The sequence below is a fragment of the Cryptotermes secundus genome, unplaced genomic scaffold (genome assembly GCF_002891405.2).
Source record: "Cryptotermes secundus unplaced genomic scaffold, Csec_1.0 scaffold940, whole genome shotgun sequence".
Lineage (NCBI taxonomy): Eukaryota > Metazoa > Arthropoda > Insecta > Blattodea > Kalotermitidae > Cryptotermes > Cryptotermes secundus.
Window position 1 is genome coordinate 651,207 of NW_019730116.1, and position 21,292 is coordinate 672,498.

General features: G+C 41.9%; 1 protein-coding gene and 1 long non-coding RNA gene across 2 annotated transcripts in view; one reads left to right on the top strand and one right to left on the bottom strand.

Moving 5' to 3' along the window:
• LOC111866254 (BCL2/adenovirus E1B 19 kDa protein-interacting protein 3) overlaps positions 1 to 21,292 on the top strand; it is a 122,345-nt gene that overhangs the window by 2,563 nt on the left and 98,490 nt on the right. The window lies entirely within an intron of this gene.
• Positions 4,044 to 4,624, bottom strand: LOC117282455. The gene is made up of 2 exons (XR_004513191.1): positions 4,290 to 4,624; positions 4,044 to 4,202 (listed from the first exon to the last, which is right to left on the bottom strand). It is a non-coding gene; the product is annotated as an uncharacterized LOC117282455 (long non-coding RNA).

Here is a 21,292-nt window from a genome sequence, read left to right on the forward strand (position 1 = left end):
GCCCATAAAGTTAGAAGTTGTTGGTTATTTTCAAACGGCGGAGATCTTACTTCTTCATGTTTCTATATAAAATATTTGGCAACGATGGGACAGTGTAGGCATCAGTAGAAGTTACATTTATTTGTAATTCTTTAAGTTGCAGTAAGGTTTCTAAAGGGAGAAGCCTGAAAATTTGCTTACAAATTTATATTTAAACCGCTTAAGACTGTATTTACTAACTAAAGAAACTTTATTATTGTTAGTATTGGGTATACATGTACATGAATATTTTTCCAACTTTGTTTTTTTAATATACGAAGGTGGGGGTCAGATATATAATTTACCCATAGTGGCGGCATATACTCCATAGTCCCGGTTTTACTCCCAATCGGAGTATTGATGATTGCCCTCCTTTTTGTGTTATTTACATGAAAGAGCACAAAATAAACACATAATTACGAGCAAGTTGAATAAGTTGGCATGTTTCATCTCTGAAAGCACTCTTCGATTACATTTCGTGTTTTAGGCCTTGCGTCCGACTGTGTTCCCTCATTGTTCCACTGTGTGTATAGAAAATACACCCATAATTGTTCTCACGGCTCTGACGATGAGGAACTCTGTCTTTTGGAATGTGATGCCGTGTAGTCCGGTAGAAGTTTACAGACGTTTAAGAGGGACGTATTACCCGTATCTTCGGGGTCGAAGCGTAAGCCAGGTCTACGTTTTGCTGGTTGCTAGCTTGGCTTACTCTTCGATCCTGAAGATGGAGGTAGTGCGTTCCTCCGAAATGTCGATGGACTTCTGCCGAACTACACAGTGCCCCATTTCAGGAGATAGTAATCTTCACCAGGGTATTTTATGAGGTGGAACAAGCCAGAATGTAATGGAATGGATCATTGTGTTTGTTTTATACCCATGGGGGGTATGCAAGAAATGGAGTGTTAATAAGTGTGAATACTATTAAATTTATTGGAAAGTAAAACAATGATCATATTGAAGAAAGCAGTCTTCTGGGATTTGGCACCGTGTATATGTGGTGTTAACCGACGTTTCGGAGGAACGTATCGCCTCCATCTTCAGGGTAGAAGAAAAAATATATAAGAAATCTGCAAGCGGAGAGACCGTGAGAACCGATTTTACCGGTTCCTCCGAAACGTCGGTTAACACCACATATACACGGTGCCAAATCCCAGAAGACTGCTTTCTTCATAGTCACCGCCGTGAAAGCCTCAAATCTTACAATGATCATATTAATATATTACTATTCTTTTTAAGTATTCGTTAATTGTGATAAACGAGAATTAATATTAATAAACGTTTATTTGTCGCACAGTCACCTAGTTACGAACGAAGAACAATAACGAGAGACAAGGTAGCTAGGAGCTTTAATTAGTGGGCGTAAACAATTGCGCTGCCGATGACGGTGGCCGCACGGTCGAAAGCATGAACTGTCTTCACTCGCTCGAACGCTGGGATCGTGGGTTCCAGTCCCACTCAAGGCATGGATGTCTGTGCAGTTATTTTGTTTGTATTGTCCTGTGTGTAGGTAGCGGTCTTGCGACGGGCTGATCACTCGTCGAAAGAGTCCTACCGTCTGTGTAAAAAAAAAAAGCGAAACTGAAGACGAGGCCAGGGTCCAACGGAGGGCTGTATAGCCAGTGATGACTGAAAAAATAAAATAAATGAATGAATGAATGAACAATTATGCTATACTGTAAAGGTCTGTCTCGGTTTGTGTAGCGACGGGCTACTGGCTGGACGGCTCGGTTTCGATTCCCGTCAATGCAAGCCTTTTCTCTTCTCCACAGAGTTAAGAGCGGCCCTGGGGCCCACTCAGTCTCGTATCCAATGGGTGGTGGGGATCACTCATCAGTCTCTATTGGCAAGGTCAAAACTGATGGAAATATACTTTCACTCCCGCATATAGCCTTCATGACATAGTGCTTAACTAATTAAGCGCAGGAACAACTTTTTCTTTATTGTGCAGGTCTAAACACATTTTCTGATGCACCGTTAAACAATAAAGTTTTCTCGATTTCGGAACGCTGCGACCTTGAGCGTCTTGGCACAGTGACTGCACAATTTATTTCAAGCGGGAAACACGTGTCTCCCTCTTTCTAAGTTCCGTTGCTCTGCCGATCATTTGCAGTTCATTCTATTAAGTTTTCACTGAAGCTGAGACTGGAATATATCGGGGTGTTTAGATTTCGAAGCCCGAATGCCGAAACCCTGATGATGTAATGCACGTTCCCTTCATACACGGAAACCTTTCTGAATGCTTGATGTCGGCTCCGTTATATCAGTGGTATGCACCAGATGTCTCTTAGAAATGTTTGCCCTTTAACCTGTTTGTCTCTGTAACAAGATCGGTGAAAGTAACCTCGCCTGCAGTCCCTCTACAGCTGAAACCTGCGTGACTTCACAGCCGAAAAAATTGTACATTGTCGTGGAAATGCACTACCGAACACAAGGAGGTTTATTGTACAGTTGGCGCAGAAACTTCCTCTTTTTGAAGGCGAATAAAAGAAACATTATTGCTGATAGACAAAATTTATGTTTAGCTAATGAAAGAACATACTTTAAAGTTTTAAATCATGTAGTTTCAAACAAAATATCTTTAAGGTGGTGGCCACCCTTCTCTATGCACTGATGCAACCGTTTTCTGAAGTTCCCCTCTGCACGTTCCAACATGTGCACCGGAATTTGGGCTACTTCCTGCCGAATAACATTCTTCAGCTGAAGCAGGTTTGTGGGGCGATGTTTAAAAACCTCTGTCTTGATGTATCCCCATAAAAGAGAAATCACAGGGCGTTAGATGAGGTGAGTGCGCTGCCCACGGAATGTCACCTCGAAGCGAGATGAGCCGTCCGGGGAACTTTGCCCTCAAAACTGTCATCGAAGCTCGGGGTGTGTGGGCCGTGGCACCATCCTGTTGAAACCAGAAATTTCCTAGATGCATTTCTTCAAGAGCTGGTTCGAACAAGTTTTTAATCATGTCCACATACCGGTGTGAATTGACAGTAACTGCATGATTGTCTTCTTCAAAAAAATAAGGGCCAATAACTCCAACTCTCGACAACGCACACCATACTGTCACCTTATCACTGTGAAGTGGCCTCTCATGGAGCTGTCAGCAAGCATATTCTGCCTGTTTACGTATCCGGATAGGTGAAAATGTGCCTCATCACTAAAGAAAACAAGTGCGTCAGGGGGTAAAGTTTCCAATAACGTTTCGCACGCCATTATTCGGTTCTGGAAATCACGTGGTGACAATTCTTGCACAACAGCCATCTTATAGGGATGGAACTGAAGATGTTCGTGAAGAATTTGGCGCATTGAACGATTGGATACGTCTAGGGCGACTGCATGTTTGCGAGCGGAGCGTCTTGGAGATCTCAAAATCGACTGTCGAATTGCCTCCACATTTTCTGGCGTCGTAACGGTCCGCTGTCGTCCTAATGATTTTTTCACCACACTCCCGGTTGTCCTAAAGTTCTCTACCCACAGAACAATTGATTTCCGGTCGGGAACCGGACCTCTGGGCTTAATTCCGAAGTGAGTACAGAACGCACGCTGCACCGACACGTAGGAATGGTTGTTCGAAAAATAGGCTTCGACAGCAAACGCACGCTACTCACTCGTCCACCTCATGTTTCCCACTGAGGGGTATAAGACAGAAACTTCCGCGACTGCTGCGTTCGCCGAGCCTATCCCCACTTTTCTGCGACCTCCCCTCCCTTCACAATGCGTCCTCACAAAAAGGAAGTTTCTGCGCCCCATCCTCTATAAAGCTTTTACGTGAAAGCGGTTAAGCTAATTAATAAAATCAATACAAAGTCCGTCAAGTGTAACAATGTTTTTTTAGGTCACTTCTTTCTCACTCTTGCCTTACATGTTTCGGTTTTAGTAAAACCATCTTCAGAGGCACATGGTACTAACAAGAAAACACTGGCGTTGTTTAACTGTACACAGTATATATGCTATGTGGGCACTGCACAAATATCGATGTGTAAAAGCACAACACTAGCTTGGAGTACTGAATGCACGTACAGAATGCACGTTCAACCTTCGCATTCAATCCGAAGTTGCCCTCGCGTTAAAACATCACTATTAAAATATTTAAAAAATATTTAAAAGTTTAAGACTTTTGAAGTAAAATATAAAAATGTTAGGCTGCTTCTTAATTTATCCCGATGTTGGGAGATGTCTTGAGGTTGTATTGGCTGCAAAGACATTGTATTACATTAGGTTTTATATATTTATATATATTGAATTTATTTTGTTTAGTGTTGTATTTGATCCTTGCTTACCTTGTAGTTGGATTGTTCCTGTGCGTTGTGTGTTGTGTACTGCGGTGAGAGTTCTACGCCAGTGTTATTTAAATTTATGTAATTAATTTTGGCCAGTAACTGGAAAATCACCCTGTCAGCTGGTGGCATGTTCTGGAAGTGCGTGGCACATTTTAACACTTTTGTTAAAAGAGCATAAACGTGTACTGTAGGGATATTCACATGAAGCCCTCTGTATTAAGTGAAAGTTTTTGATGAAATGTGGAAACCTGATTTAGAAAATTTGATGTCCAGCAGTATAAAGAAAGCAGTCTTCTGGGATTTGGCACCGTGTATATGTGGTATTAACCGACGTTTCTGAGGAACGTATCGCCTCCATCTTCAGGATAGAAGGAAAAATATAAGAAATCCGCAGGCGAAGAGACCGTGAGAACCGGTAAAAGCAGACTGCGGATTTCTTATATTTTTCTTTCTACCCTGAAGATGGAGGCGATACGTTCCTCCGTGACGTCCACACAAGGTCTACACGGCGCCACATCTCAGAAGACGGCAGTCTTAATGNAGCAGGATAGTTTCTTGTTATACAAGATGTGTGTTAAACCAGTGGTAAATGTGGCAATGATATCGTGGGTATGCGGGAGGTGCTACCATTGAGTTCAGTATCTTCTAGATAGAGGCCTAAAGACTAAAATTAAGAAAACTGTTGTTCGTTACTAGGGGTGAAAGTTTTGTCTCTAACCCACGCGATGAACATAAATTGAGGTTGCTTCAGATCAGGATGCTTAGGATAATTTTAGGACAAAGCAGAATAAGTAACGGCAGAATTCTGAAACTTTTGTTAACGTGAGAGCTTCGTAATTATAATACTTGTAGAGCGAGCTTAATTTTGATTCGTGTTGGTCTGATGTTGGATAGCTCATTCGGTATAGCGACTAGGCTACGTACGGCCTTGTCAGCCCAGGAATTGGAGTTAGCTTCCCGACAGTGGAAAACGGATTTTCTTTTCTCCACAGCTTCCAGACCTGCTCTTGGGTCCACCAGCTTCCTGTCCGCTGAGTACGGGGGAATCTTTCCCCGGTCGTAAAGCGGCGTCAGCATGAAGCTGACCCCCCAATGACGAGATTAAAAATGAGTGGAGTTGCGTCTTTGTGGCATGGTTGTTAATTAATTTCGCACAGAAACAATTTCATCTTTTATTTTTATTGTTCTGATATATCCCCTACTTGATATGAAGCACACATCTAACGTACTGCTGTTCTGCAAAACGGGCCGCGGCATAGAACATTTATGCATTGAGTACGGTACATTTCTAACTAAGATACGTAGTTGTTATCTGATATATTTTTCGATATGATGAATCTTTTTTTTTAATTCGCTTAATTAGGGGGTGGAGTCCAACTGGGTCCACTCGGCACGGCGGCCACTGATTGGCCAATTGTAGCCAGCCCCGGGTGATTATGATGATGAAGAATTTGGTGGAATGAAGATTGGCAGGGGAAACCGAAGTATTCGGGGGAAAACCCGCCCCAGCACCACTTTGTCTACCACAAATCCCACTTGACCAGACCCGGGATCGAACCCGGGCCGCCGCGGTGGGAAGCCAGCGACTAACCGCTTGAGGTATGGCGCGGCCATATGATGAATCTTTAATGAAATAAGGCCTATAAGGAAAAACAATTGTTTCTGGAGTGCTCCATCGGTATTATGAGTTAAGCAAAAAGAGAAGATGCTGTTGAATGTACTCCATTTGAATTCACCGTCCATCCTCGTCTTGTATAAATTTGAGTCTTCCTTTGCACTCTCGTCGAGTGTTCCATTTTAATGCATTTTTTCACTTTTGCCTTGTATGCCGTTTGAATGCAACTTTCCATTCTTCTCTTGTATAGATACGCCTTTCCGCTGTAGCACTGTGTGGAGACATTGGTGACCCGAAAAATTGTATCGCCATGTTATTCAATTAGTCCAGCTAGGTAACCTCATTTTATTAGATCAGACGCGTAGTTAATGCAGTGACGAACGACCGGCGGTCCTAAGTAGTTCTTACACGAAATTTGAATTTAAACTGAATCAGAGACCATCTGGAAAAATTTCCGCCTTTCTGCAAGATTCCGAATGACCACATTATTCTGTGCCTCACGAATGTTTCCAGTCTGTCTGCTAAATTAACGCACGCTTACTTTACCGCCGAACATACAAGTATACTCATGGGTCCTATATCCAGTACATACAATTGGTTCTGTTTTACGAAGAAGATGAAATTCATATTAAATAGCTTATATAGCTTTTCTGTTCTACATGGAGTTGTGATATACACAATTTAAAAGTGTGATAATGCTTGATGTGAATGCAGGAAATGTTTCCTCTCACTGCCCGCCGGGTATTGAACCTTGAATGGGAGACACACATATGTATCCAGACTCTAAGTTCTGGCAATAACAGCCGATGCATCATTATGGGGTGCAGTTCTTCAATATAACCCTTTCATACAAGAATATTACTTGTGTTTTATGTCTTTCACACACACAAGTACCCTCAAGACACAAATGCTGTTCTATTTCTGAAAGGAAAAGTTGACAAAGAACAAGTTGAAGAAGAATGCTGTCTTCCGGGATATAACGCCTTGTAGAAAATCATGAATTAGGTACAATTTTTTTTGTACATAAAACAGTCGTATCAGCAATTATGAGGATCGAGTTCGTGATAGGATATCATATATAATACTAAAAGGTCGCTGGTGTGATATCATTGTTATGAATGTTCACGTCCCAACAAAAGATAAAATTGGTGACATAAAGGATAGGTTCTATGAAGAACTAGAACATGTATTTGATAAATTCCTGAAGTACCCTATGAAAATTTTGTTAGAAGATTTCAATGCCAAAGTAGGGAGAGAAGATATTTTCAAACCAACGATTGGGAATGAGAGTTTGCATGAAATTAGTAATGATAATGGAGTTAGAGTAATAAACCTTGCCACATCAAAAAATCTTACTGTCAAAAGTACAATGTTTCTGCATCATAACATGCATAAATTTACTTGGACATCTCCTGATGGGAAGATACACAATCAAATAGACCATATTTTGATAGATAGGAGAAGGCGCTGAAGTATACTTGATGTCCAGTCATTCAGGGCAGCAGATTGTGATACTGACCACTACCTGGTGGTGCCAAAGGTTAGGAAGAGACTGGCAGTGAGCAAACAAACAACACGCAGAGTTCACATGGAGAGGTTCAATCTCAAGAAATTAAATGAGGTAGAGGGTAAAGAGCAGTATTGTGTTGAAATCTCAAATAGGTTTGCAGCTTTGGAAAACTTGGACACTGAGGTGGATGTTAATAAAGCTTGGGAAACTATTGGAGAGAATATAAAAATGTCTGCCAAAGAGAGTCTAGGTTATTATGAACCGAAGAAGCATAAGCCATGGTTCGATGAAGGATGCTCAAAATTATTAGATCAAAGAAAGCAGGCCAAATTGCAATGGTTACAGGATCCAAGCGAGTTAAATGGGGATAATCTGAACAATATAAGACGTGAAACCAGCAGGCATTTCAGGAATAAAAAGAGGGAATATCTGAAAGACAAAATTGATGAGCTTGCAATGAACAGTAAGAACAAGAACATTAGAGACCTGTATAGAGGAATAAATGACTTTAAGAGGGGTTACCAGGCTAGAAGTAAATTAGTGAAGGATGAGAATGGTGATCTGCTTGCAGATTCCCACAACATTTTGAATAGGTGGAGGAACTACTTCTCTCAGTTATTGAATGTACATAGGGTCAGTGCTGTTAGGCAGACAGAAATCCATACAGCTGAGCCGTTAATACCTGATCCCAGCCCTTTTGAGGTTGAAAGTGCAATTGCAAAATTGAAACGGTATAAATCGCCAGGTAGTGATCAAATTCCGGCAGAACTTATTCAAGCAGTAGGCGAAATATTACATTCGAAGATCCATAAGCTAATTATTTCTAATTGGCATAAGGAAAAATTGCCTGATCAGTGGAAGGAGTCTATTATTGTACCAGTTTACAAGAATGGTGATAAAACTGACTGTAGTAATTATCGAGGGATATCACTGCTATCAACTTCATACAAAATTTTATCAAATATTCTTCTCTCAAGGTTAAGTCCATATATAGATGAAATTATTGGGGAGCATCAGTGTGGGTTTCGACGTTACAGATCAACTACAGATCAGATCTTTTGCATTCGTTAGATATTTGAGAAAAAATTGGAGTACAATGAGACAGTACATCAGCTATTCATAGACTTCAAGAAAGCCTATGATTCAGTTAGAAGGGAAGTATTGTAAAATATTATAATAGAGTTTGTAATACCCATGAAACTAGTTAGGTTGATTAAAATGTGTTTAACCGAAACGTATAGGAAAGTCCGTGTAGGTAAACATTTTCCTGATAAATTTCCTATCCAGAATGGTTTAAAACAAGGAGATGCTTTATCGCCATCCTTTTCAACTTTGCTTTAGAATATGCCATTAGGAAAGTCCAGGGAAACCAGATGAGACTGAAATTAAACGGGACACATCAGCTGTTGGCCTATGCCGATGATGTGAATCTACTGGGTGATAATGTAGATACCATAAAGAAAAACACGCAAACTTTAATTGACGCAAGTAAAGAGGTTGGTCTAGGAGTAAACACTGAGAAAACTAACTATATGTTGCTGTCTCGTTACCAAAATGCAGGGCAAAATCATGATATAAAGATGGGAAACATATTTTGAAAATGTGGCACAGTTCAGATATTTGGGAACAACGATAACAGATCGAAACCTGATTCCGGAGGAAATTAAGAGGAGATTGAACTCGGGTAATGCTTGCTACCATTCAGTGCGGAACCTTTTGTCTTCTCGTCTCCTGTCCAAAAACATAAAATTAGAATACACAAAGTATAATTTTGCCTGTGGTTCTGTATGGGTGTGAAACTTGGTCTCTGACATTAAGGGAGGAACATAGACTGAGGGTGTTTGAGAACAGGGTGTTGAGAAGAATATTTGGACCAAAGAGAGATGAAGTGACAGGAGGTTGGAGAAAACTGCATAATGAGGAGCTTCATAACTTGTACTCTTCTCCAAGTATAATTAGAATGATCAAGTCAAGGATGATGAGGTGGGCAGGTCATGTAGCACGAATTGGGGAATGCTTATAGGATATTGGTGGGAAAGCCAGAAGGAAAGAGACCACTGGGAAGACCAGGTGGACAATATTAAAATGGATCTTTGAGATATAGGATGGTATGGTATGGCTTCGATTGATCTGGCTCAGGATAGGGGCCAGTGGAGGGCTCTTGTGAACACGGTGATGAACCTTCGGGTTCCATAAAATGCTGGGAAGTTCTTGAGTAACTGCAGAATTGGCGGCTCCTCCAGAAGGGCTCAGCTCCATGAGTAAGTAAGTTCGCTGAAAGTCGACGGAAGCTTCGGAGGAACGTCTCTATCTTCTGAAATTAGAGGTGACGTGTTCTTCCGAAACTGTGGTGGACTTTCAACGGACTCCACGTCGTTATATCCCAGAACATAGAATTCTTCATAGCCACAGCTGTGAGAACCTCAAATCCTACAAAGGACAAGCTGACCACGAAATTTCATTTTCGGTACAGATTTGTGCAGTCGTTCACATTAGAATCCATACAATACAATGTACTTTTATAACGAAAATATAAATAATTAATGCTTAATTACTTAAGCACTATGCCATGAAGACATGCGGAGTGGAGGTATAGTTCCACCTTTCTTGACCTCGACACTAGATGGAGATGAGTGGTCAACTTCACGCCCCTGCCAATTTACTCCCTGGAAAAGAGCCCGCGGTACCCATCAGTAGGAGGCTGGGTGGACTCCAGATTCTGTCTGGACGCCTGGAGAGGTGAAAAGCTTGTACTGCCGGGAATCGACCTCAGGCCTTCCAACCCGTAGCACATCACTATACCGACTCCTAAATAACGCGTGTAACTTAATAAAGTACATTAATAGCTACAATTTCTGTTTCAAACATTTGATTTGGTTTGATTTGGCAACTGCTGTTTGCCAGAAACTCCGGCTGACTTCTATAGTCAAATGGAATGCTAACGCGGTCAATTCAGTCACCCTGCACGCGTTAGGCCTCGCGTGTCCTCTGACTTATAAATAGTGCTGCCATCGCACGCCTTTGCTCTGTCCGCTGCAATATTTCGGTGAACACGCGCTGCGCTTGGTGAGGAAATGACAAGTCGATTACGACGAACCCTCCTGCCCTCTAATTCCGAAACTCTTCTTTAACTTCCTGTTGTTATATGTTGGCTCAGGAATATGTTAAGCTACAGAGGATAGTTAGGCCTAGAATACTTACAGTATTTAATGAGTACGCTCGCTGGAGAAAAATAATAGTGCAGTTTGCATATCAGTTGCTGAACTTCGTGAGATCGGCCTGTGTAATAACGGTAAAAGAGCACGTTACAGAGTGTTTTTAGGGGTTTTGATTCCTTCCTGAAACTCAAGTATCGAGTTGTATACGTCTTTTCTTCAGTTCTTTATTTAGCTACAGACTGAAATATTACAGATATTAATTGGCCGGTTGTTGTGAATCTCTGCATACACATCGCACCACTGGATATCCTGCTATGCTGGTACTTTTAGCTTTCCATGATCAGGAGTAACAGCGTGGCCGTCACGTGAACTTGTGAGGAGGGAGCAGTACTAGAAAAACACAAACATCGTGGCCCCTAGTCCGCAAGCGAACTATACCGACCGAGCGACTGCCTCTTGTCGGAGAAGTTAGTGCCAACTTTTGCGGATAGAGGGTGTCACGTGGTCAGCGCAGCGGGTCCCCACGGCCGTTAATCTCGGTTTTCTAGACCGGAGCCGCTATTTCCTTGAAATAGCTCCTCTGTTAACCTCACGAGACTGAGTTAACCCCGTTCCAGACCCACTAGTTCTCAGAAAATCTGGTAGCGCCGGGAGTCGAGCCCGGACCTCTGGATCTGTAGCCAGGAACTCTGACCACTAGACCACAGAGGCGGTAGGAACAGTACTAGAGCTACTGAACATGGAGTCTGAAACGTAAGGCGATAGGTCTTTGATAAATGTGCACCTTTTATCGTGATATTTCGTAGGAAAATTAAAAATGACATGTGGGCTGCGAAAACTATTTTCCTGCAGGGAAGATGAGTGACGAATTATAGTCTGCTGTCTGAAATTTGAATTGCCAAGGTAACCGCTAGTAATGCGAGTAGTTTTGAAATTCACGCTGTGTGATTCTTCGGAATCCAAAAAATGCTCTAATTTAACGGCGACTGTCTTCACTTTTAATACTTATCAAGAAAAAAGTGTTCTGCACTGTCAAGGCTTTGTGCTTAGGAACCGAATAACGTCACAAATGTGTGTTTTTTCCTACCTCAAAGAAAACCTGTGCCTTTGTCGGTGACCGATCAGACAGGAGTAGCGGTGATGCTCTAGACTTGTATTCTGGAAGCTCCCGTTTCAAATCTCACCGGTTACCGGCTGTCCTGTCTGTCCAGGCGAATGCCGAAATAGTACCTTGAAATGGGTCACGACTGCTTCCTTCCAAATCCTTTCCCGCTCTATAATTTTCCCATCTTATTCGACGCCGTCGCTTGTAGCACTGCACCCGAAACAGCGCTGTTAGGTAACCTACTAGTCACTACTCTGTAATAATAGGAGACCTTTTATGACCGTGCAGGTTTTATAACTACCTGCGTTCTCACGCCGTAGTTGGTTTTGCCTAATTGTGCATATGGTAGCATATCTTTCGTAACTGTGCAATTTGAATGATAAAGATGTGACGTAATTCGCATTTTTAGTAAGGAAATGAGGGAACGAGTTATAAAGGAAAGTAAGAAATCGAGTGAAGGATGTAGATGGGAAATAAAGTGCTCCCTGTTGAATTGCAGTAGGATTTTTCGATGCTAATTATTAATGCTGACTAAAACACGTGGGCTGTAAAATGTAAGGTAAAGATCTCCATATGCTTAATTAAGCACTACGTCATAAAGGCGAGTGAGAACTGGAAGCCTATTTCCACATGTTCTTAACTTCGGTATTAGATGGAAATGAGTGGTTAGCTTCACCCTTCGGCTGCTTTACCCCCCCCCCCCCCCTTCCCGTACCAACTGAATATGGGGCTGAATGGACCCCAGAGCAAGTCTCAACGCAATGGAGAAGAGAAAAACCTGAACCTATTATTCAGCCATTTACGTGAAACTGTCCATAATAATAACGTAAACAGTCGGTATGTTCGTCCGATGTAATGCATGATTGTATTTTTTAATCTCGTACACTTACCTTCTGCAATGGATGATAATACTGATCCTGTCATAATATGGTGGCATTTGAGACGGCTAAGACGGCGTGAAAAGGGAGGACGACGACCATAAGGGAAATATTGGGATGTTTATTAACTTCTCTTAATTAAGGTCAATTTATTTTAATCAGGAAATAACGCGTTCACACGCGATACGAAATTTTGACATATAGTGCAGCAATTTTAGCAAGATAGAAGAGTCCTGATGACGGCCGTATACAGCCGAATGTGGAAGAAGGGTGACTATATAGTAAGTTGCATTTAAGACGTAAATATATGTGAAATAAATGATGTTATATTTTAGCGTCCTGTTGCACTGATTTAAGTCCATGATTTATTTAATCCGTCTTGCAGTGCATACATTCATTTATCTCCTTCTTTCCCTCGCACTACATGTTTCGGCATAATAATGCCATCTTCAGGTGCTTACTTGTCCACATACCCAGGAAGCCCAACAGTATAACACACACAGTCGCAGGAGCACGACACAACAAAAGCACAACACACAAGATAGTGAAGGAGTGCTCCAACAAGGGAGAATGGGCGTGACTGACGTAGTGAGGGGCGACGTAGTGATGTGGTATCCTGAACAATTTTAATACTTTTAACGTTTGACAATGTATATGATAGATACATATTTTAGTTATTTTAATGTGTGAACATGGCATGCAATGAACTGGTTTTACGTGGACAAGTAAGCACCTGAAGATGGCATTATTATGCCGAAACATGTAGTGCGAGGGAAAGAAGGAGATAAATGAATGTATGCACTGCAAGACGGATTAAATAAATCATGGAAATAAATGATATATTTATGAAACATGATGCGTAAATACAATAGTAGGGCAAGAAAACTTTGGGTGCATCTGTTCTTCTCTGACAGTTTAAATTGAGGTCCTTATATTGTTTAGCAAGAACTTAACCTGCATCCAGACTCCTTCGTCTCATGAGAAATTCTTTCCCAAGCCAAATTTCTTTTTTCCTGCCTAGCATAGCGTGGGTGGCGTTTGTCATGTATACCAGGTTCTTGCTCAGTTATCTGCACAAAAACAAAATTGGCAGCTTCATTAACCTTTCGTGCCATCTTAAGAATCAAGTGAATCACTGAAGCGCGTTACAGAACAGCTGATTAGGAAACCACCCGGCAACGCAATTATGGGAAGACTAGCATGCTCCGTTGCCTGGAAATTGAGTTTCGCAGTCTCTCCGCGAGTTGATTTGCTGTTTCCTCAATTTGCGCTGCTCCATTCGCTAACATCTGTTCAACTCAGGCTGATAACAATTCTCGGAAATCGCGGTTGCGTTGCGGTTACCCTCGGCCTTAAGACTTGTCCTGTGTGTAGTTAATACCACACTGTCGAAGATCTAGCCATTTCCCAGTATGGTTTATAATTATAACTGTAAATAAACAGAACTGTTAATAGCCTCAAGGAACTGATGTAAATAAGTCTTCTGCAGAAATTATTTATTTACTATATATTTAGCGACTCTGTCAGTAGTTGAGACTGCAAGGCATATACCGTCGATTGGGAGCACCCTCCCTAGTGACTGAAGGCCGCGCCATAGCTCAAGCGGTTAGTCGCTGGCTTCCCACTGCGGCGGTCCGGGTTCGGTCAAGTGGGATTTGTGGTCGACAAAGTGGCGCTGGGGCAGGTTTTCTCCGAGTACTTCGGTTTCCCCTGCCAATCTTCATTCCACCAATTGCTCCACAATCACCCTCACCCGTCATCTGGGGCTGGTACAATAGGCCAGAAGTGGCCGCAGTACACAGTACTTTGTCCCACCCCACTAGCAATAAGAAAAACCTAGTGACTGAATGGTGAATTGATGAGGTAAGAAAGGAGAAATCGTTGTGTAAGTTAAGGTACAGACCCGGCATTTTGAAGGACCGAAGAAAACCATGAAACTACATCAAATAGCCGGTCTTCGGGTCCCTCCAGACCTCCCGAGTAAGATGCGAGAGTGCTTCCCATTCGACCACGACTGTAGAGACACTCCTCTTAATGTATTGTGCCAATTGCTGCAGTTTCTGAATGGAGAGGTCAGTTGTCATCGTTCGAACGAATCCACTGTAATCAGTGTATCAGATTTTATTGTAGCTAAATGAAGCTGTCATGCACATCTTTGAGGCAAGAAATAAGCTGTGAGGAATCTCTTTGTATACGCAAGACAGTAGAATGGATCCCATTTAGCGCGCTTGTTTCTCCGGACGCATTCCGTAAGCTAAGCGGAAATGTTACGTAACGTTAAGTGCACACAGTGGATGCATATTGGGTGCTTATACGGTATAGGTAATTTCCAGTTGTTGGGTACCCACGAGAAGTGCTCTCCATAATCATTCAATACCCCTCTGTCTATATGCATGTGTTAATTGTGTACATATATCTAGAAGCTAGGAAGTTTCCGATACCATATTTGTTGCCAGGATATGGCTTTATATAGGATGAAACGAATTCGTCAGTATCTCTGTGTGATATACACCATCGTCAGAACCCTATAGTATTACTTACCACAAAGTATTTTTTGTTTTATAGTACAGGGTGGGGCGCAGAAACTTCCTTTCTGTGAAGACTCATTTTGAAGGGGGGGGGGAAGTCGCAGAAAAGTGGGGATAGGCTCGGCGAACGCAGCGGTCGCGGAAGTTTCTGTCTAATACCCCTCAGTAGGAAACACGAGGTGGACGAGTGCGTAGCGTGCGTTTGCTATCGAAGCCCATTTTTCGAACAACCATTCCTATGTGTCGGTGCAGCGTGCGTTCCGTACTCACTTCGGAATTAAGCCCAGAGGTCCGGTTCCCGACCGGAAATCGATTGTTTTGTGGGTAGAGAACTTTAGGACAACCGGGAGTGTGGTGAAAAAATCATCAGGACCACAGCGGACCGTTACGACGCCAGAAAATGTGGAGGCAATTCGACAGTCGATTTTGAGATCTCCAAGACGCTCCGCTCGCAAACATGCAGTCGCCCTAGACATACGAGTATCCAATCGTTCAATGCGCCGAATTCTTAACTAACATCTTCAGATCCATCCCTATAAGATGGTTGTTGTGCAAGAATTGTCAACCGAATAATGGTGTGCGAAACGTTATTGGAAACTTTACCCCTGACGCACTTGTTTTCTTTACTGATGAGGCACATTTTCACCTATCCGGATACGTAAACAGGCAGAATATGCTTGTTGACAGCTTCATGAGAGGCCACTTCACAGTGATAAGGTGACAGTATGGTGTGTGTTGTCAAGAGTTGGAGTTTTTGGCCCTTATTTTTTTGAAGAAGGCAATCATGCAGTTACTGTCAATTCACAGCGGTATGTGGACATGGTTAAAAACTTTTTCGAACCAGCTCTTGAAGAAATGCATCTAGGAAATTTCTGGTTTCAACAGGATGGTGCCACGGCCCACACAGCCCGAGCTTCGATGACAGTTTTGAGGGCAAAGTTCCCCGGACGGCTCATCTCGCTTCGAGGTGACATCCCGAGGGCGACACACTCACCTGATCTAACGCCCTGTGATTTCTTTTTTTATGGGGATACCTCAAGGCAGAGGTTTTTAAACATCGCCCCACAAACCTGCTTAAGCTGAAGAATGTTATTGGGCAGGAAGTAGCCCAAATTCCGGTGCACATGTTGGAACGTGCAGAGGGGAACTTCAGAAAACGGTTGCATCAGTGCATTGAGAAGGGTGGCCACCACCTTAAAGATATTTTGTTTGACACTACATGATTTAAAACTTTAAAGTATGTTCTTTCATTAGCTAAACATAAATTTTGTCTATCAGCAATAATGTTTCTTTTATTCGCCTTCAAAAAAAGGAAGTTTCTGCGCCCCACTCTGTATTTCATTAGCACGCTGCATCCGTGCATGTGCTGTTTTCCTATTCCGTTTTATTTAGGTCTGTGCATGGTTCACACAGCCAGTGCAGCGCGAAGACTGTGTAGAATGTTGAATTCGAATAGATGTAGAAAGAACTGGTCATGGCCCTATTTGCGGTACTGTATCGTTATTTTCCTGCGGAGACTGAGGAATACTACGAAGATCTGTTGGCGTATACGGTCTCCGGGTCAATATTAGAACCCACGACCTTCCGAATACAAAGCTTGTACACCACAACGTTAGGTACGCCTACCGTATCTTCTAGTTAAAGTGCATTTCAGATGTTATTCACTTTGCAGATGGCTTGTGTAATCCGTATTACTCTCCATCTTCATAGCGTCTGGTAAAGCGTTTATATACTTTTTTCTTTCTGCATGTCACACATAAGACCTCTTGACATAAGTAATAGTCTCTTCTTTTCGTCTTCTTTTTCTGGCATTGCTTCTGTGTAGTTCTCTGTAGACAGTAGATTGGCATGTCCGTTCAGTGAACTCGGCTGTTTCCTCATTGTCCACAGATGAACCGAATAAAACTAATATGACTTAGGTCGTATAAGAAACCAGTGTTCTGACTTGCAGTGCACTCTAGCGATGAGTCGTGGAGGCAGATTTGGGCCAGAAGTTTGAGAAAACTCGTTTTTGAAAGCGTGACGTTCTGTTTTCAGTCGTTTTTCTCTATATTGCGTGAACTCCTATTAGCTTCTCTTTTGTATTCTGGAGGTGCTCGGTTTGCGTATTAACCGGAATGCAGACTCTACTGACTGGGGGCGTTCTTGTGTTTCTTCAGATCCTCCTCCTGGATTCTGGGATAGTATTCTGTAGCAATATTTTCGTTCCAGGCTTCTAAGTCTGCCGAACCTGATTTTCCCCCTCCTCCTCCTCCTATGGCGCTACAGCCCAAATCGGGCCTTGGGCTTCCCAATTACGTGCCTCCATTCGTTCCTGCCCAGCGCCCCAGCTTTCCAGTTCTTCATCTTCAGTAATTCCTTCACTTCTGTCTGGATACCATCAATCCATCGTTTCTTTGGTCTACCTATTGGTCTCACTCCTTCCAATCTTCCCATCATAATCTTTCTTCTATCCTCTCTTCGGGCATCCTTATCACATGCGCTGCCCTTTGTACTCTCGAAATTTACAATGTCAGTGCCCTTGTACAACTCGTATAGCTCTCTGTTGTATCTGCATCTCCACTGCCCATTCTCGTTGATTGGCCCATATATGCCGAACGTGATTTTACACTCATAATTCGGAGCTAAATGTCTTCTGTAGTTGATATTGGGTTGTTACGTAATTGATGATCCTCCCAAACGTGTAATAACTCAACTCAGGACGAATATATTTTGATGGAATTCTGTATTGAGCAGTCTGACTAAAACTGAATAACGTTAGATCATTTTAGTGTAAAGTAGACCTCATATACATGAAGATCTAAATTATAGACTGTATTCCGCGCCCATTGTCATGGTTGGGCGTGCCTTGAAGACCTACAAAGGTTTATGGGCATCTCGAAACTACGAATGTAGGACAGATGCCGGGCTCGACCCTTCGCTTTCCCTGTTATTTTTCTTGTTTTCTTTTATGCCCACTGGGGGACTTGTAAAGAGAAGGCAGTCGGTTATAGGGAGCGGAGGTGGACGGTAGTTGAAATGTAGACAGAGAACAGAGAAGTGTTTGACAGTAGGGGTAGCGAGTAGGATGGACGGAGCGGCTAGCCTGGAGGACAATGTAAATATTGATCATTGAATGAAATTATAAATTAAAACTGCAATACACGGTGTGTTCTGGAGCCCCTGATTTATTAACCCTGAAGTGTGTTCCACACCCATCTCCGAAGCACCCGTATCCTGAGATAAAGAACTCATCTCGAGCAATAGTCGTGGCAGCTGTACGTCGGCGGGCGGCTACACGTCTTTATTGTATGCATCCTGTTTACCATATATTGGTATTATTATATGAGAGTCAACACAACAATCTCTAAATAAATAAACACGACGAGACGAATAGACGAATCAATACGATTACTAATATGAATTCATATTAGGACACAATCCACCAGCGAGAGCTGTATCATGAAAACTGTCTGATGATGATCCATCCGGATCGAAACATGTAGCAAATACAGAATAATAAACAAATGTTATTGGAGATTATCGTGTTGACGGCCATATAATACTACCATTACAGCATATACTGCGGTCGAGGTTCGAATGGAATACATTCGGAATCATTAACCTACTTGTTCCCTACGTGTGTAAATACATCAGATGTTGAATCAATGAACATAATATTATTTGAGAAATGTCATTAAGGAACATAGGATTTCGTTTAGTTGAATTTAGAAATATTTATGATCAGTTTAGCATTTATGAGTATATTGTATATACCACGAATTAGATATATAGTTTCACTTGAAGCCACATGTTTTAAATTTACTAAATTTAAGTGTTTTGAAACAAAGGAAGTCCATGAAAAGCTGACTGTTAAGACTACACTTCCCGAAGTCGGACGTGGAATTGTTTGGGCTCAGAATCCGAGCAAAAAAAAAAAAGTTGCTTTTTGGAGGCAGACCAAACGCCGACATGATGCTATTGTATGTCTCAGTTTTCTCGGACTCCGTAGCCTGAATTATAAGAAGGAATTCATGTTTTAAATTTCAAGATCAAGTTTTGCACTTCCGTCAGTGTGTTCAATATGCCTGCGCTTAGTTGTGTTGCAGACGTTTGCCGACAGTAAAGGTACTGTTGTATTATGTACGAGTAAAACAGATATCCCTGTAAACCTAAGTCGAATGGTTTAAGGCATTTTACCACACAAGGAAGTGTAATAACATTATCACTTATTGGTGATTACTTCAAATGACGTGTCTCGACCATGAACTTGTGTGAGGATACATAGCCTGTTCATTGAAATTTCACATTTGTTTCTGTCTTTATTGCTTTCAAATTTTTTGAGGTTGTATACTGATTCTGAATCATCGTGTGCTTAACGTACCCCACTGTGGAGACTCAGCAATGGCAAAGAAAGTCAAAGTGATCTTTGCGCTTCACGAAGCCCAGACGTCGAGGTGGCTGCACTTGGTAAGAATTCTGTGACCTTGACTTGGTGAGGAATGTTTGGACGATAGATCTGTAACTGTGGCCTTTATTTTTGATAGCGGGTTATTTTATGGGTCTCTCAGATTTAAAATTATTGGTGCTATGGAGATGCTTTAAGTTTAATGCCATATATTGTATATTTTAAATGCGTTTTACTTTATTAATTTTTACTGATTCACCAGCGGAGATCATATTCTAAGGATCCAAATATATTTTCCAAGATTTGTTATAAGCTCCACTCTCCATATTCATTCAGGAACGAAGCGGTTGCGGTACTCATTTCTGTTAGAGGCTGAGTCGACTCCAGGGTCATAGCGCGGCCGGAAGGATTAGGTCAGTTTAAAAAAGAATCCAGTGACCTCATTGAGACTTGAACCCGCTACCTTCCGGCCTGTAGCATAGTGCCTCAACCAACTACGCCAAGTTCGGGCAAGATACTTGGCGAAATATTAACCACGAGGACTCGTTCAGGACTGTGCGCTTCTCTTTCGACCAACAGCTTAAAGCGCGAGCGCTGTCGGCCTAACCTTGGAATTATTTCTTATCACTACTAACAAATTTTTTTGTTCGATAATTATGCCTGTGTTCGGTATCATTTATCTAAGATTATGTAACCCGTTAGTTTATTGCGTATGCAGCATGGTTGCACTCACCTTTAGCTAGTGCTGAGGTCAAGAAAATGTGGATCTATGCATCCACTCCCCCATACGCCTTTATGGCATAGTGCTTAATTAGTTAAGCACAGGGACAACTTTACCTTTTTACAGCATGGTTGCATGCAGACAAAATCACTTCTTGCACAAGTTTCACGTTCGTTCGTCCGCGCGTATCAGAAGCTATGACGTAGGCCAACTCATCCACACTTGAAGTTCCTGATCGTGTCAACTAATCATATGTGCTACTTTACAAGGAAAGCTATCAGGAATTTTGTCGCATTTGCATGGCTTGAATGAGTACGAGATACGACAAATGGGCGCGCTGCTGCTACTAAAGAAAATAAAGTATTTTCACTGTCTCTAAAGAGTCTTTATCAACGCATTTCGACGTTTCTGTCATTCCTAGAAACAATGCTGGATTTAGTTTTCCGCAAATTATTTCCGTAGAGATTGCTATGAATGTCTGAAAATTATTCAAAATTATATCTTGTAAGGGGATTTGCTTTTTGGTGGACATTCTAATCATTGATATTTGTCTTTATGGCCAAAAGTCGATTTACCTCACAATTCAGTGTTAGAAGACGCTTTGTTATGAGGTAAAATACTCTCTTTCGGCCAAAGATTTGGTGTTTTTTGGTACATGCACTGTCATAAACGTTCAAAAACTTATATTTTCTAAGTACTTTCTAGTACTTATATTTGGTTATCTATTTTGATGTATGTAATTCGTAATTCGTAATGAAATGAGAAAAGTGGATCAGCATTGTTTTGACCTTCGATTTGGACATAGACCTACGGTTTTTTTTTTCGGTGTCGGATTCTTTCCGTCGGACAATTTGGCCTTGTGTTTCTTTGTCTCGCTGGAAGACCAAAGTATCATCAGCCGTTGTTTGTTTCAGAAATTCGGGTTGTGCCACCCTGAAATCTTGCTGAAATATCTGAGAACAATTATTTTCTCATTTGCTTTTGGAAGAGAAAACATTGTTACATGATAAAACCTTCGTGATGCTAACATTCTCTTAGGATAGTCGAACCAGTGAAGTTAGGGTGGACAAGGAAAGTAGTTTCGAGTTGAAGGAAATCAGG